The sequence below is a fragment of the Microcaecilia unicolor genome, chromosome 5 (genome assembly GCF_901765095.1).
Source record: "Microcaecilia unicolor chromosome 5, aMicUni1.1, whole genome shotgun sequence".
NCBI lineage: Eukaryota > Metazoa > Chordata > Amphibia > Gymnophiona > Siphonopidae > Microcaecilia > Microcaecilia unicolor.
Genome location: NC_044035.1, coordinates 341,300,257 through 341,317,698, shown reverse-complemented (window position 1 = coordinate 341,317,698; position 17,442 = coordinate 341,300,257). Strand labels below are relative to the sequence as shown.

At 44.1% G+C, this 17,442-nt stretch overlaps 1 protein-coding gene across 3 annotated transcripts in view; it reads right to left on the bottom strand.

Moving 5' to 3' along the window:
- CMIP (c-Maf inducing protein) overlaps positions 1–17,442 on the bottom strand; it is a 321,266-nt gene that overhangs the window by 95,999 nt on the left and 207,825 nt on the right. The window lies entirely within an intron of this gene.

The window sequence follows — 17,442 nt, the reverse complement described above, 5'->3', positions numbered from 1 at the left end:
CCTTTTTAAAACTCCGCTAAGCTAACTTCCTTTACCACATTCTCTGGCAATGAATTCCAGAGTTTAATTACATGTTGGGTGTAGAAAAATGTTCTCCGATTCGTTTTAAATTTACTACATTGTAGCTTCATCGCATGCCCCCTAGTCCTAGTATTTTTGGAAAGAGTAAACGAACGATTCACATCTACCCGTTCAACTCCACTCATTATTTTATAGACCTCTATCATATCTCCCCTCAGCCGCCTTTTCTCCAAGCTGAAGAGCCCTAGCCGCTTTAGCCTTTCCTCGTAGGGAAGTTGTCCCATCCCCTTTATCATTTTCGTCGCCCTTCTCTGCACCTTTTCTAATTCCACTATATCTTTTTTGAGATACGGCGACCAGAATTGAACACAGTATTCGAGGTGCGGTCACACCATGGCGCGATACAAAGGCATTATAACATCCTCATTTTTGTTTTCCATTCCTTTCCTAATAATACCTAACATTCTATTTGCTTTCCTAGCCAGCAGTGGAGTGATGAACACATTTCGCCCGCAGAATACCAGAGTGATCGTTCACATAACTGGAGTCCTCAGAGAAAAGACAAACCCAAGTTACCAACAGGAAACACAGATCATCAGCTGAGAGAACCAAGCCAGCTGTTTCTCAGAAAAATGAAGCTTTTATGCTTACGATATTATGACTCAAAACAAGGAATGCATGCTTCAAGGTCACAAAGATGTACTACTGCCAGTCAGCTTCATTGATGAAGACGTTACTTGAAAGGAATTAGAAGCTTGATAGGAATACTCCATAGATTCTGCGCTTGTTGTCTGGGAAACAAGACGCTTAGCTGAGATACAAGCACACAAGTGCATGCCAGGGCGAATGAAACAGAAAGATCAAGAGGAACACTTGAGATTACATTGGAAAGAATACCTAGCTCCTCTCACTAATATCTCTTCCCCACAGGCAAAGAAAGGTGCTTAAAGGAAGCACTGCAGGATGGTTGCTGGTGAACGTGGAAGGGGATAATCGAACGCGAACGCCCATCTCCACGGGCGTCTATCTCCGAGAACGGGTATGTGAAGGGGCGGGACAAACAGTATTTTCGGAAAAAATGGGCGTCCATCTTTTTTCCGATAATACGGTTTGTGCCAGCCAAATGCATCAGATTTGTGCGGATTTGAGCTGGGCGGTTTCGTTTTTCAGCAATAATGGAAACCGAAGGCGCCCAGCTCAAAAACGACCAAATCCAAGGCATTGGGTCGTGGGAGGGGCCAGGATTCCTAGTGCACTGGTCCCCCTGACATGCCAGGACACCAACCGGGCACCTTAGGGAGCACTTGTAACAATTAAAAAAACAAAGCAAACTACCTCTGAAGTCCATAGCTCCCTTCCCTTGGGTGCTGAGCCCCTCCAAATCCCCCCCAAAACCCACTCCCCACAACTCTATACCATTACCATTGCACTTATGGCTGAAGGGGGGCACCTAGATGTGGGTACAGTGGGTTTGGGGGGGGGGGGTTGGAGCGCTCCCATTTACCAGCACAAGTGTAACAGGTAGGGGGGGATGGGCCTGGGTCCACCTGCCTGAAGTCCACTGCACCCATTAACAACTGCTCCAGGGACCTGCATACTGCTGTGATGGAGCTTGGTATGACATGTGAGGCTAGCATACAGGCTGGAAAAAAAAAAGGTTTTAAAGTTGTTTTTTTTTTTTGGGGTGGGAGGGAGTTAGTGACCACTGGGGGAGTCAGGGGTGGTCATCCCCGATTCCCTCAGGTGGTCATCTGGTCATTTAGGGCACTTTTTTGGGACTTGTTCGTGAAAAAAAAAGGTCCAAAAAAAGTGACCCAAATTTGCGCTAAAAACGCCTTTCTTTTTTCGATTATCGGCCGATAAACACTCCCCAGTCCCGCCTTCACCACGCCTCCGACACGCCCCCGTCAACTTTAGCCGTTTCCGCGACAGATTGCAGTTGAAGACGCCCAAAATCGGCTTTCGATTATACCGATTTGGACGCCCATGGGAGAAAGACACCCATCTCCCGATTTGGGTCAAAATATGGGCGTCTTTCTCTTTCGAAAATAAGCTGGATAGTAACATAGTAGATGACGGCAGAGAAAGACCTGCACGGTCCATCCAGTCTGCCCAACAAGATAACTCATATGTGCTACTTTTTGTGTATACCTGACCTTGATTAGTATCTGCCATTTTCACGGCACAGGCCGTAGAAGTCTGCCCAGCACTAGCCCCGCCTCCCAACCACCAGCTCTGCCACCCAATCGCCGCTAAGCTTCTGAGGATCCATTCCTTCTGAACAGGATTCCTGTTCACCATACACCAACACCTGAACTGGATACTCCTGGAATATCGTTTACCACGTCCTGCAGCTGCCTTAAAATGACAGCCCAATACAATTGGCTGCCTATTTACCACAAGATTTACGTGGAGGGAGGGGCATTATCGATACCACGTCTAAGTCCGATTTTGAACGTTTTCCAGGAAGAGTCATGTCCTTTCCCACACACTGCTATTGGAATCCAACAGGAGCAGCCAACAGTGCTGGATTACAAACGCATTAACACATTTACGGGTGTAATTATCAAAGTAGGCTACTGTTAAGACAGGCTATTTAACCACTAACTTGTGCTATTTTAGCACTGGCCTCATTTTATACAGTGAGAACAAGTTAAGAATAAATGGGGCTAACAGTAAAATAACACCTTAATGGTAGCCCACATTGATAACATTCCACTTTAAAGAAAAAAGAAATGTCTGCTACATGTAATAAAAGCGAGCTAAGTATAGGACAATCAAACCATTGTGACATCACTGATGAAGCTGGCTCTTAGGCTCTGGTGGAATGAAGCATTATGACATCACAATATCCGCTCTGGTTACCAGAGACTGAAAACTTCACGTTTAAGACAGGTTCCATTTTGTGCAATGAGATCTAGTTACTAACCAATCTTAACAGTCGCCCATGTTCATAAATTCCCCCCTTCGGGGGAAATCTTAGAAGCATCTCCATGGATAAACAGCAATTTTAGATTGGATTTATTATTTTTAAATATGCAAAATTATACTTGTGTTTACTAAGCGGCGCTATGGGCAAGTTAGTGTTTTTAATGGGCGTAAATGGTTTAAGCACGTTAAATGCTAACGCGCCCATAGAAATGTATAGGTGCGTTAGAATTTAACGTGCCTTAAAATTTACAGGCGCGTTAAAAACGCTAACACACCTTAGTAAACCAACCCCTTAGTATCAAATCGGTTTACAATCAACAGTTTCAAAAGAAATAAATTGTTACAAACATACAATGCCATTAAAATAAAATCTCCAACATCATGCAGAGATTTTAAGGGAAAATGGAGGGGGAGTGGCCTGTATACATGCCCCTTCACAAAGAGAATAATTAGATTTTATACCGGTTCAGAGCTATGCATTTTTTTAAAAGGTGCTTATTTTGGCCAGAGCTTTACAAGTTTCCCCTCTCCCTTGTTTATTTCTGCCTCCAAAATCAAAACTTACACAGGCAACACATCAAACACCACAAAGTTAACCAGTCAGAAATACTAAAATAAAAATTCAAAACAAGAGTTCTGAAGCTAAAATGATGAAATATTTTGACAACCACCAGGCTGGACTTAACAAAGGTCTAACTTCCTATCATATTATAAATCATTAGATTATACTGATTTGTCACCTTCTGATCCCATCCGTCTCTCCCTGTTTCTCAACCCCATCCCCACCCCTACCTTTCCACCCGAGACTGGAAAGCTTTTATGTTTCACTATATATATTCTGGTATTTGTCATCTTTTGCTCATTTCTTATTGCCTCCGAATGTTAGTCAAAAATGTCTTTTGTCCAATAAAAACAATATCATTTTATCTTTTTTTTGTTTGTTTTATTTCTATTTATTGCCTGCACAATGAAACCAACTTTAAACTGTAGCCTCACTACTTAACTGGCAGAACTTATACGTATGTAAAATGGGACAGTTACACACGGAAGTTGTGAAATTGATGCTGTGTCACTCATTTTATTCACAAGTACATGCATGAGCACACCTGCAGGTATTTTACAAAAGGCTCGGTATTTTCTAAAATACGCTGGTACTCAGTGCATCCCTCTCGATTCCGACCTCAAAGTTCTCTGTACACTGAATCTTCCCATTCTTGACCAATACACCAAAGTGCTGCTGCATGTAAATTTATAACCTTTTAAAAAAAAATCATTTTTGTCATGTTTGATACACAAACTATTTCACATTCAAAGCGAAATTTTAGCCCATGGACAGTAGACTTTGGTAGCACAGCCATAGCATACAGAGAAAAAGATATTTCTCCTCTGCGTCAGCCTTCTGGGCTGGACATCGGATAGACCTATCCACCTGAACCTCAGAGGCTTTAATTAACCGAAGTCCACAGAGCCAAGCACATGGAACAATCTGCAAACCAATGTCCAGTTTTATAAGCAGCATACGATGAAAACATCATGCACCGCTCGTAACACAATCTGTCTGACCTAAGATTCTACAACAGTAAATTCTTAGATCAGAATGCGATATACACGCATATTCTGATGTGTCGATGATTGACAGCCCATACATAACCTTGCATTCTCCCAAGTCATGCAAGATTTAAGTAAGAGGACACCAGATATTCAACTAAGGATTCTGCTCTAAAAACAAAATTCCCTTGATTTAAAAACAGCACCACCACCAGTCAACAGACACGTTGCCATGATGGACATCATGACATCAGAGAGATGACTGCTGACATCAGAGAACCAGTTTCTCTGTATTTCTTTTTTGCATCATCATACGTAGTACATTTCTTCTTTTTCAGCAAGGAGGTGGGACTAGAGGTGGGTAAGTGCAGTTTTCTCAGCTCAAGTGATTTTCAGATCTATAAAGGGCCCAATAGCCAGAAATGAGCAGGTGGGCTCTTCTTCAAAGGTGACCTTTGACATAATTTATTTTATTTATTAGGATTTATTTACCGCCTCTCAAGCGCTATTCTATAAATATGTGTGGATCTTATATAGCATGTATTTCACAGGTAGGCATACATACGGGTGGAATCTGGGGAGTTCTCACATAAGTGTAACTCATTCCCTTCCAGGTCTGCCCAAACTCTGTCCCCAGACCGCTCTGGCACTAGCCTGAGAATGCTGCAGCAATCAGAGTGGACGGTCAGCAGCACTGTCTGTTTAAATGCCACTGGATCTTCTGCTTCGGACCTGCTCAGCGCTATCTGACCGGTTAAATAGTGCTGAATATCGACCCCTTGGAATTTACAAGTCCATAAACCGCTACTAAATGGACTTGGGAAAAATCCACAATTCCAGGAATAACACGTATAGAATGTTTGTACATTTGGGAAGCTCGCCAGGTGCCCTTGGCCTGGATTGGCCACTGTCGTGGACAGGATGCTGGGCTCGATGGACCCTTGGTCTTTTCCCAGTGTGGCATTACTTATGTACTTATATTACATTTTATCATAGGTCAACGTATTATCAAAATTATTTAAAATCAATCTAGCTAACTTGAAAAATAAAAATAAAAGGTTTGAGGTGTATGTGAATTAATTAGGCAGAACTCTTTTTAAATGAAAACTGAAGAAACGATCAAACCGTCTGAAACAAACACAAATGTCCCTGTTTACTAGACTGCGCTAGAGGTGTCGGCATTGCCACGCGGCTTAGCAAACTGGGGGGGGGGGAGGGGGAAGCAACTTAAAGCAAAGACACCAAGCTCCTCATCCCCTACCCGACCTTGTCTCATCTTAGCTGTAAACTCTGCTGTTTCTTTTCGTTTCTCACTTTTCATCTTCCCACCCCCCCTCCCCTTAACCTTTTACTTTATAACTCATTATGAAATGCAACCTGTAATTTACCCACACATTTGGGAAACCTCAACCTGAGTTTAAGCAGCACTGACCTGATGAAAGCTGCAGAGCCTTCAAAAAATTGGTACGCATATTACCCTGTTTCCCTGAAAGTAAGACAACCCCCGAAAATAAGACCTAGTAGAGGTTTTCCTGAATTGGTAGATATAAGGCCTCCCCCAAAAGTAAGACCTAGCAAATTTTTATTTGAAAGCAGGGCCGCCGAGAGCCGGACAAGGCCGCCCCTGGGCCGCCCCACCCACCCTCCGTCGCTCCCAGAACTAACCTTAAACGCCTCCTTTCACCCTCGCAGCAAGCAGCAGCAGGGCAGACCTCTCCTTCCTTCCATGCCCCGCCCTCGTGGACGTTACGTCAGGCGAGGGCAGGACACGGAAGGAAGGAGTGGCTTGCCCTGCTGCTGCTTGCTGCGAGGGTGAAAGGAGGCGTTTAAGGTTAGTTCCAGGAGCGACGGGGGGGGGGGGGGGGGCAGGCCAACCCCGATGTGTCCCCGAAAAATAAGACAGCCCCTGAAAATAAGACCTAGTGCATTTTCGGGGGCAAAAATTAATATAAGACAGTGTCTTATTTTCGGGGAAACACGGTACGTTAGTCCAATAAAAAGATTATCACCCAAGGCCTGTTTGTTGACCTTTGTCTACATGTAAAGGGAAACCAACATAATACGTCATAAAAGTAACAGTGAGTAAGTGATGGCTGTTCAACTGGAACTATTTTCTAACACTGTGAAATGGAAGCTCTGTCTCAAAGTGATGACTAACTTCAACTAGCAAGTTTGTCCGCTGTAAGCACTGCCTCCCCAGGGAAAACAGGGCGGGATCACTCAATTATGCTGACTACAAAAAAAAAAAAAAATCTTCCCTATTCAACATTGTTGGTGCATCACCTCCCTTCCTTCCTTCCTTCCGGACAGTCCCTACTCCACTTCATTCTAGATGTATGAAGCATGTCCCCCCCCCCCCCCCCCCCACCACCACCACGCTCAGAAAATAGGAGAACTCCTCCACCTTGCTTCCCCACCCTCTAAGTGCATCTGGGCCTGTATTTCTCCAGCTTAACAAAAATCCCAGGAACAAATGCTGAGCACTAACGGAGCTGCCCTGCCAGTGAATGAGTCTTCAAGGCAAACCTAGTCTGGGAACAAATCAAACTATGTAAAAAAAAAAAAAAAAAAATCCTTTAATTACAACGGATCGTGGCTTCAAACATTTTGTCCTGCAAAAACTCTTTTTGCAAGCTGCTTCCAGCGGATTGTCTAAGCTCAAAATGAAATCACAAAGGGCCTAATTCAGTAAACTCCCCCCCCCCCCCCCCCCCCCAATAAGGTCCATACTTCAAGATCTGGTTAAAAAGAGAGCGGCGGCTGGTGCAAACCCACTGCTCAAAGATCATCACTCTTGTCTTTCAAGAGCAGTGTAAAATTGGTTGGCTAAACACCTCTGAACGCCATCCGCCATCCTAAATAAACAAACGGGACAATGTGGAGACCAGCAAAAGGAGTGATCTCATGGCTTCCTTCTATTTTAACATATGCTCAGCTGGACAGAAAAGGATCTTGATAAGCCATGAAATAAAGAAGTCAGTCTACCGGATGTCAAGCGTTTTAAAACAAAACAGTTTCCCTGCTGACCTGTCAGATTTTAAAAACAAGCAGAAATGTGCTAATCAACTATAGCAATCCTTTGAAAACAGCCATCTACAAGACAGAGACAGGGCTATACAGAGGAAGTATTCCATTGCGTCCATCAGTGGCGTACCAAGGGGGGGGGGGGCGGACCGCCCCGGGTGCATGCTGCTGGGGGGTGCCATGGCGCGCGCCTGTTGCCCTGTCTCCGAGTTTGCAATTCACTTGTGTTCACTCCTCCCTCTGAGTCTGCCCCGGAACAGGTTACTTCCTGTTCCGGGGCAGACTCAGAGGGAGCAGTGAACACATGCGAATTGCGAACTCGGAGGCAGGGCAACAGGCGCGTGCCGCAGCACCCCCCCCCCCCAGCGGCGTGCACCCGGGGGGAGGGGGTGTCATTTCGCCGGGGGAGGGGTCGCGCTACACCCCGGGGGGGGGGGCGCATCGGCGATCCGCCCGGGTGTCAGCTATGGTCGGAATGCCACTGGCGTTCATACATACGAAAACTGCACAAAACTTTCTCGCTCCCCATCCCATCCTCTCCCCCAGCACATGCACCTTTCTCCAATGCCAGAGACAACTGAGAGCCTTACACTCTGGTCCACAATCAACCCAAGGACTCTGGTTTCTAGGATTAAGACATGCCAGAGGCAGGGCTGCCGAGAGGCAAAGCTGGGACCAGGGCAAACAATCTTTAGGGCACCCCCCCCCCCCCACCTGCAATCTTTCCCCTCCCCCCCACTACCGCCAACAAACATTCACTCTTATGGGCTAACAGAAAAGACAGCTGCCAGCCACAAGCTAGATACAGATACTCAAGCCCTATCAGGAACAGGAAGGGGAAAAATACATAAGGCCATATACTGTATATTTTCCCTTACTGTTACAGAAGTCAAAGCTGGATTCCATACAATATAGGCCAGAAACCAGATGTGCTAAGTTAGTTCAAGGAAGGAGACTTTTTAACCAATCCTGGTTTTGAACTTGCACCTCAAATCAGTGTGAGATTTATAGGTCATAAAAACATAAGAATAGCCATATTGGGTCAGACCAATGGTCCATCCAGCCCACTATCCCATTTCCAACAGTGGGCAATCCAGGTCACAAGTACCTGGCAGAAGCCCAAATAGTACAAACACTGCATGCTACCAATCTCAGGGCAAGCAGTAGCTTTCCCATGTCTGTCTCAATAGCAGATTATGGACTTTTCCTCCAGGAACTTGTCCAAACTTTTTAAAACCCAGATGCACTAACCGCTATTACTACATCCTCCGGTAAAGAGTTCCAGAGCTTAACTATTTGTTGAGTGAAAAAATATTTCTTCCTATTGTTTTAAAAGCATTTCCATGTAACTTCATTGAGTGTCCCCTAGTCTTTGTACTTCTTGAAAGGAGTACAAATTGATTCACTTCTACTCATTCTACATCACTCAAGAGTTTGTAGACCTCAATCATATCTCCCCTCAGCTGTCTCTTTTCCAAGCTGAAGAGCCCTAACCTCTTTAGCCTTTCCTCATATGAAAGGAATTCCATCCCCTTGATCATTTTGATCGCTCTTCTTTGAACCTTTACTAACTTTGATATAACTTTTTTGAGATATGGCGAAAAGAACTGAATGCACTACTTAAGGTGAAGTTGAACCATAGAGCGATACAGAGGCATTATAGAATTCTAGATCTCTTTACCATCCATTTCCTAATAATTCCTAGCATCCTGTTTGCTTTTTTGACCGCCGCCGCACACTGGACAGAAGATTTCAGTGTATTGTCTACAACAAAATCTAGACCTTTTTCTTGGGTGCTGACCCCCAAGGTGGACCCAAGCATCAAGTAACTGTGATTCGAATTATTCTTCTCAATGTGCATCACTTTGCATATGTCCATATTAAATTTCATCGGATGCTCAGTCTTCCAATTTCCTAAGGTCTTCCTGTAATTTTTCACAGTCCACATATGTTTTAACAACCTTGAATAGTTTTGTGTCATCTACAAATCTAATCATGCTCACTCGTCATTCCGATTTCCAGATAATTTATAAATATGTTAAATAGCACCGGTCCCAGTACAGATCCCTGTGGTACTCCACTATTCACCCTTCTTCATTCAGAGAAATGGCCATTTAACCCTATCCTCTGCTTTCTGTCCAATAATCAATTCTTAATCCACAACAGAACATTGCCTCCTAGCCCCCATGACTCTTTCATTTTCTCAGGAGTCTCTCATGAGGAACTTTGTTTAAAGATTTCTGAAAATCTAGATACACTACGTCAACTGGATCACCTTCATCCGCATGTTTATGCACATCTTCAAAGAAATGAAGCAAACCGGTGAGTCAAGACTTCCCTTGGCTGAAACCATGCTGACTGTCCCATTGAATCATGTTTATTTAGGTGTTCCATTTCCCCATTAGCGCGTGGCCCTTACCGTCATCTATTTAGGAGGCAGTAAGGGCTCCCGCGTTACTCCCAAGCTAATCGGGTAGCACGTGGTAATGTACCTGTGCTGCCTGATTAGCAAAAGCACGCCTACTCTCCACCCATGGGCACACGTCCTGCGTTGGAAAATAAAAAATATTTTCCAGAGTGGGATTAGCGCACACTGATCAGGAAACTACCACAGGATGCTCAGCACGTCCCGCGGTAGCGCTCTTTTAGCGTGCGGTAGGCCCCCTTAGTAAAAGGGCCCCCAAGTTTCCAAATGTGGGACCCCCCTTCCCCCCATGTGGAAGACAACGGTTCACCTGAAAATTTAAGGTGACGTCCTGATTCCTGACCAGCAGAAACACAAGTAAAGGCAGCTACAGCGTGTCCTGTGTCTAACAATGCAACAAAAGGTCAAAAGGAAGAACATTTTATTGTCCAAACCTAAGATGTGGGGGACTAACGTTTAAGCATTCCAGGCGTGGCCTACAGCTTGTTTGCTGAGCTCCCTTCCTATGCGGCTAAGTGAGAACCTGACACGGCAAGCATACTGCTAAATCCGATACACTTAACACAAGAAGCTTTCCAGCAAGGATTCGCTGGGTCGATAATATACAATATTCCGTCTTAAAAACAAATTTCTCCCTCTGGCCTAGTTTTGGATTTCAGTTCCAAAAACAATAGTCTCCAGCAAATCAATGGTATTCTTTGAAGCAGAAAGAAAAAAAAAACTATTTATCCAAAGGCTTCAGAACAGCAACAATTCACATTAACCTAAAACTGGTCGCAAATAACAGATGTTACTCCCAGGTAACTACACTGTGCTGAAGAGCATATTGTGATTTTCACTTCTCAGCAGCACACTCTAATTTCAATATAGACAATCAACAATTAGGTTGTCCACTCGGTTTTCAGAGGAGCCTAGCAGGATTGGGGCTTTTTTTCTCTTGGGTTGTAGGGGTTGCATTCCCTTTTCTCTACAGATCACTGAAATAAAAGCAAAAATATTGAAGTCCGATTTATCAAGGTCATTTTCCCACTATTCTTTATTCACGTGCACTATTCTTAATCCAGAAAGAAGATGCCTCTTGCATTTGACCTATGGTTCTATGTGCCTATGAAAGAATTCTGATGCTTTTGGTACATTTTTATTTTTTTTAATATAAGGACTATCCAAAAGGGTAAAAACAATTCTCTACTGACTCAAAAGTCTAGGGCTCCAAAGTAACTCTATACATGGGGGACCCAGCTTACTGCATGGATGGCAAGACGGCAAAGTTCCCTCTAAGGACTGAGATGGCACGGGCAAAAATCTTTTCTTCACGAGTAAAGGACTGAATTGATGTCAGGAAAAAATTTTCCGTTACGTTACCCTGTGAATACTTCTTACAGATACAAACACAGACGTATCACATGCACGCGTTTACACACACACAAACACTCGCAGGGAGGTTGGAAAGAATTCCATGAGCATTGTTTAATTATATGCTTACAGCAACTCTGGAATTTTACTCAGTTACTGGATGTTTAGCACAGCTTAAAGGAACACTGCTCCCTCTGTACGAGCACCACTCCTTAAAAAAAAAAAAAATGAGTGTGAAGGGGCACTTTTGAACACAGCAGAGAAGGACCCCTTCATTGTCTACCAGCTGCCTCCCCCAGTGCCTCTGCTACTGATGGTATTATGCACTCTGTACACATTCCAGTGAAGGCAAAATTAGTTCTTACCTGATCATTTTCTTTCCATTAGTCCCTACAGATCAATCCAGAGACTTGTGAGTTATGTCCCTCAACCAGCAGATGGAGACAGAGAGAACTCCGAGATTGCTATATGTGGTCCTGTGCAGCCAGCTCAATCTCAGTATGATCGATATCAAAGCAGTAAAAGGAATCCCTTCAACCAACTCGACACACTCTCCTGCCTCTCCCGGGAGAACGTCATCAGAGGGAAACCACTTGTACTGCTATCCTGCAGAAAATTTCTTCTTCTTCTACTTTTTTTTTTTTTAAACTGTCCCATAGACTAAACAGAAAAACCTGAACGGAAGCAAAACAGAACGTCCAGAACCAGAACTACAAAATCAGAAAATAATAAATCCAGGGAGGGCCTCTGGATTGATCTGCAGGGACTAATGGAAAGAAAATGATCAGGTAAGAACTAATTTTACCCTCACTGGAATGTACGTGCGTTATGCGCGCCCAAAAGTATTTTTCAGATGCACGTATTGGACACACACCAAAAATGAAATTACCGCAAGAGCCACACGGTAGTCGGGCATTAGCTCCATTTTGGCACATGTAGACGCTTATGCGGCTTAATAAAATGACCCCTTAGTGTTTTTAGCTCCCCTACACTTAGCACGAGCGTTAACCATGTTGGCGCCTATAGGGATATTGTAGGAACCTAAGTCTGTCAGTTTTCAGCTTTTCAAAATACAACAAGGCAAGCAATCTGCAAGATCCAACTTGGAGAATAAACGAGCAGATCAAAGTGACATCCAAAGGATTTCATTAGAGATATCGTATATAAGAAAGTTGCCCGACACAGGCCGTGTTTCGCCCACAGAGGGCTGCGTCAGGGGCTACAACAAACAAACAAACAAATCAAATCATAAAATATCAAATTCATAAAAACTATACAATATACAAAATTTTAAAACATAAGATATTGCTATTGCTTTTAAAACATAGACATAGATTAACAACAATAAAATTTCTTGTGAAATATTAATAAATATAATAATAAGCACAACAAACATAACACAGAAAAATATAAAATATATTAATATAATGTACAAACGAATCATCACATCTCTAGTACCACTGATAGACACGGCCTGTGTCGGGCAACTTTCTTATATACGATATCTCCAATAAAATCCTTTGGATGTCACTTTGATCTGCTCGTTAGTTTTCAGCTTTTGCCATCATAGGTTTTTGACACATTTTCCATCAATATATATTGACCATGCAATGACTTGTCTTTCCAGTTATTGATCCTTCCTTCCTTCCTTTTTATGTTCCATTTGTGACTTTGATGGGTATTTTATTTTGCAAACTTCAGTTAACATGGACTCTTTGCTTTTTAAAATATAATCAGTCATACAAGAATAAAAGTGAATACGAGTATGGCAGAATACTCTTTATTGGTAGATCATCTCATACATTAAAACCTGCATCGGGGGAGTGAAAATATCACTGATTTACTTATTTACTATATTTATAGCCCACCTTTCACCTAGGCGGGGTAAATGTAAACATACGTAATAAAACACAGAAACCACGAAAGTGGAAAATAAAAAAACAAAATCCTACAGGAAAACACAACAGAAAAAAAAGAGAGTGGGACACGGATGACGGCACTTCACAAACAAACCGTGGAACACGAAACTGTAGAAATAACAGTCTTTATTGACTGTCGTTTCTACAATTTCATGTTCCACGGTTTGTTTGTGAAGTGCCGTCATCCGTGTCCCACTCTCTTTTTCTAACATACATAGTAAAAAAAAACATACATAGTGCCAATTAACATCCCTCTTGTCATCATTTCCTCATCAGTATTATGAAATGACGAAAACCCTAAAGCTGCCACGTAGCATTAAATTCCTGTGTCAGCATCGAAGTAGCATAAAGCAAACTGGAAGACGCCATATTGAAACAAAATGGCAGGTAGTCTTTAATGCATGAGATGATTCATCAGTAAAGCAGATTCTGCCATACCGGTGTTCTCTTCTATTCCTGGTTTGGACGCGATTCTTCTTTCGTTCACCTGCGGTGCCATCTGCCTCTCATCTTTTCTCCATATAGAGTGGCGTAGCTAAGTGGGGCCTGAGGGGGCCTGGCCCCCCGTAGATTTCAGTCGGGACCCCCCCTCCCGGCGAACCCGCCCCCGCCTACCTTCGGTTTTGCTGGCGGGGGACCCCAATCCCCGCCAGCCGACGTCCTCTCCGACCGTTCTGCTGAGGTCAGACTCAGAAAAGTCTTCTTCCTTCAACAGTTGAATGCTGACGTCCTGCACGTTGTACGTGCAGGACGTCAGACTCAGAGAACAGTTCTGTTCTCCTGTACAACGTGCAGGACGTCAGCATTCAACTGTTGAAGGAAGAAGACTTTTCTGAGTCTGACTGCAGCAGAACGGTCGGAGAGGACGTCGGCTGGCGGGGATTGGGGTCCCCCGCCAGCAAAACCGAAGGTAGGCGGCGGCGGGGGAGGGTTCGCGGCGGGAGGGGGTGGCAGAGACGGGGGGCGGCACCGGGGGGGGGGGGGCTAAAATGCGCCCCCTCCCCTCGAGCTCTGGACCCCCCTCCCACGGAAGTCTGGCTACGCCCCTGCCATATAGTCATTCCAGTTACGTTCTTCTTCTTCCACAGTTTGATTTACTTGTAATAGGCCTCTTCCTCTTTTAATTCTTGGTATATGTGGAGGGGCATAATTGAACAAAAACGTCTATCTCCATGGGCGTTTATCTCCGAGAACGGGTCCGTGAAGGGGCGGACCGAACCGTATTTTTGAAAAAAATAGACGTCCATGTTTTATTCGACAATTTGTGAGCTGGGCGTTTTTGTTTTTCAGTGATAATGGAAAATGAAAGCGCCCAGCTCAAAAACGAATAAATCCAAGGCATTTGTTCGTGGGAGGGGCCAGGAGTCGTAGTGCACTGGTCCCCCTCACATGCCAGGACACCAACCGGGCACCCTAGGGGGCACTTTTACAAAAAAAACAAAAAAGTTAAAGAGCTCCCAGGTGCATAGCACCCTTCCCTTGTGTGTTGAGCCCCCCAAATCCCCCTCAAAACCCACTGCCCACGTCTACACCATTACTATAGCCCTAAGGGGTGAAGAGGGGCACCTACATGTGGGTACAGTGGGTTTGGGGGGGTTGAACGACTAATAAGCATTAAGCAGCACAATTGTAACAGGTAGGGGGGGATGAGCCTGGGTCCACCTGCCTGAAGTCCACTGCACCCCCTAACAACTGCTCCAGGGACCTGCATACTGCTGCCAGGGAGGTGGGTATGACATTTGAGGGTGAAAATAAAAAGTTGTGAAACATCATGTTTTGTGGTGGGAGGGGGTTAGTAACCACTGGGGGAGTCAGGGGAGGTCATCCCTGATTCCCTCCAGTGGTCATCTGGTCATTTAGGGCCCTTTTTGGGGCCTTATTCGTGGAAAAACAGGGTCCAGGAAAAGTGCCCTAAATTCTCGCTAAAAACGCATATTTTTCTTCCATTATCGGCGAAAGGCGCCCATCTCTGATCGCCCGATAACCACGCCCCAGTTCCGCCTTCACCACGCCTTCGACACGCCCCCATCAACGTTGTCCGCATCCGTGACGGAGTGCAGTTGAAAACGTCCAAATTCGGCTTTCGATTATACCGCTTTATTCGTTTTTGTGAGATAAACGTCTATCTCCCGATTTGGGTTGCAATATAGGCGTTTTTCTATTTCGATTATAAGCTGGAGAATCTATCACTGTCCCTGTGGGTGTTGGGCATGGTTTATTGTTATCAATTTCCTGATACTTCGATCCAGTTTATCTAAATCAGCCTGTGTCCAAGTCTACAGTTCCAGCAGTATATCTGATGTATGGAGTTGCCCAAATATTAATAGCTTTAATTTCACTACCTCCACTTAACTTGTGACTTCAGAATTTTCTGAACCTGTGTGATATAGTTTGAGCTTGTGTTCATTTTGGTTGGGTTATGTAGCAAATGTGAGGCTTCTAACCATCCTAGTCCCTTACGTCCTTTTTCTGGTGCCGTTTCCATTCATTAGCTGTAAACCATCTTGTTCTATGATTTTGCCTCCTCTAATTCTATGTCTAAGCAGGGCTTTTTTTGAGGGGGTATTTGAGGGTATGGAGCACCAGCACCTTTTCCATTGTCTGCTAAAATTGACCCATGATCCCCAAGCTTTAATGAAAGAGCTCAGGCTCTACACAACCAATTCTGTCTTGTCATAGATTCTGTTACTGGTTGCAGGGAGGGGGGCCTGGCTATTGTGGGGTGGGTCCCTCAATGATCACCCCACCCCTGAAGGGTGGCCTGGCATTTGAGTATCGGCACCTTTTTTGCTAGAAAAAAATGCATTGTGTCTAAGCCAAATTTCATTAGATGTGAACCATGTTGAGAAAGATTCTGTTTTAGCTTTTGATTTGACATACAGTTTTAGGCTGCCCATAGAGTAAATGGGTTATTTCTTGTTTTGAAAGTTGGTACGCATAACTAACAGAGCTATTAAAATAAACTATACCTCACCCCATCATCTAATAAACAAAGGTCCTTGACTCAACACAATTCCCTAATCTCCTCCACCCTTTCAAATGAAAAAACAGGAAATAGTCTAACTCACTCACCATAACACCTCCCCCACCATCCCTCTTACACTATACTTTCAACACAAATCTGTCATAGCCATATACGAAAACCAAGCATGACCGAACACATGAAACAAAAATAAAAATTAGATCCTAATTTTCTTACATTTCTAGACTGGTCTGTACATATTCCATCACCTCAATGCCCTCATTACTCTGAGATAGGTTGTCTATACTTGTTACATCGTATGAACTCTGAAAACTTGTCTTTGGCACAATAGAAGTTTTTCCGGTAAGCATCAGCAGTAAATTTGAAAGACTGAGATCATACCCCACATACCCTGGCTTAGGATTGAGGTTCATTCCTGTTATAGTATGCGCAAAACTAAGCCATTTGGAGAAACTGCCTCTGAGTGTGATAAATAACTGTCATAAACTAAAAATATCAAAGGGAAACTGGTTCCATTCATTCACTGTACTTATAAATACAGAACACAGCAATCAGTATGCAAGTCAGAGTTCTTCAGTTAAAGGAGGAAAACGCCTCAAAAACAAGCCCCTCCCACAGATATAAATGGGGTGAAGGCCCTTCATGCTACCGTCGGCATTTTCGAACGGACTGATTTATGACCGATGAACTGGGTGATTGAACGGCTGTGGTCCTGAAGCAGCGGAATGTGAAACGGGACCCGTTGACCACAGTTGAATCACGGTCTGGGAGGAGAAAGCTTGAAGTTAGCCGAAGCTAAGTAAAAATAAGTTTTGTACAGCTTACTCGGCAGAGCGGCTTTGTTATTGAACATTAAGAATAAGAAAAAGAAAAAGAACTTTTCAAAAAAATGTTTTAAAAATAAGGAGGTTTATAAAAACGCCAGTGATGATGAATTTGTAGCCTTCACCCCATTTATATCTGTGGGAGGGGCTTGTTTTTGAGGCGTTTTCCTCCTTTAACTGAAGAACTCTGACTTGCATACTGATTGCTGTGTTCTGTATAAATAACTGTCAGACAGAAGCGTGCCAAGGGCGGGGCGGCCGCTCCGGGGGCAGGCAGCAAGGGGGTGTACGGAGCAGTCGCTTGGATGTCGGCTCCACCGGTCCCCTGCCCCTCTAATGTTACTTCCTATTCCGGGGCAGGGGACCAGCGGAGCCAACAGCTGCACGACTGCTCTGTGCACCCCCTTGCTAGGA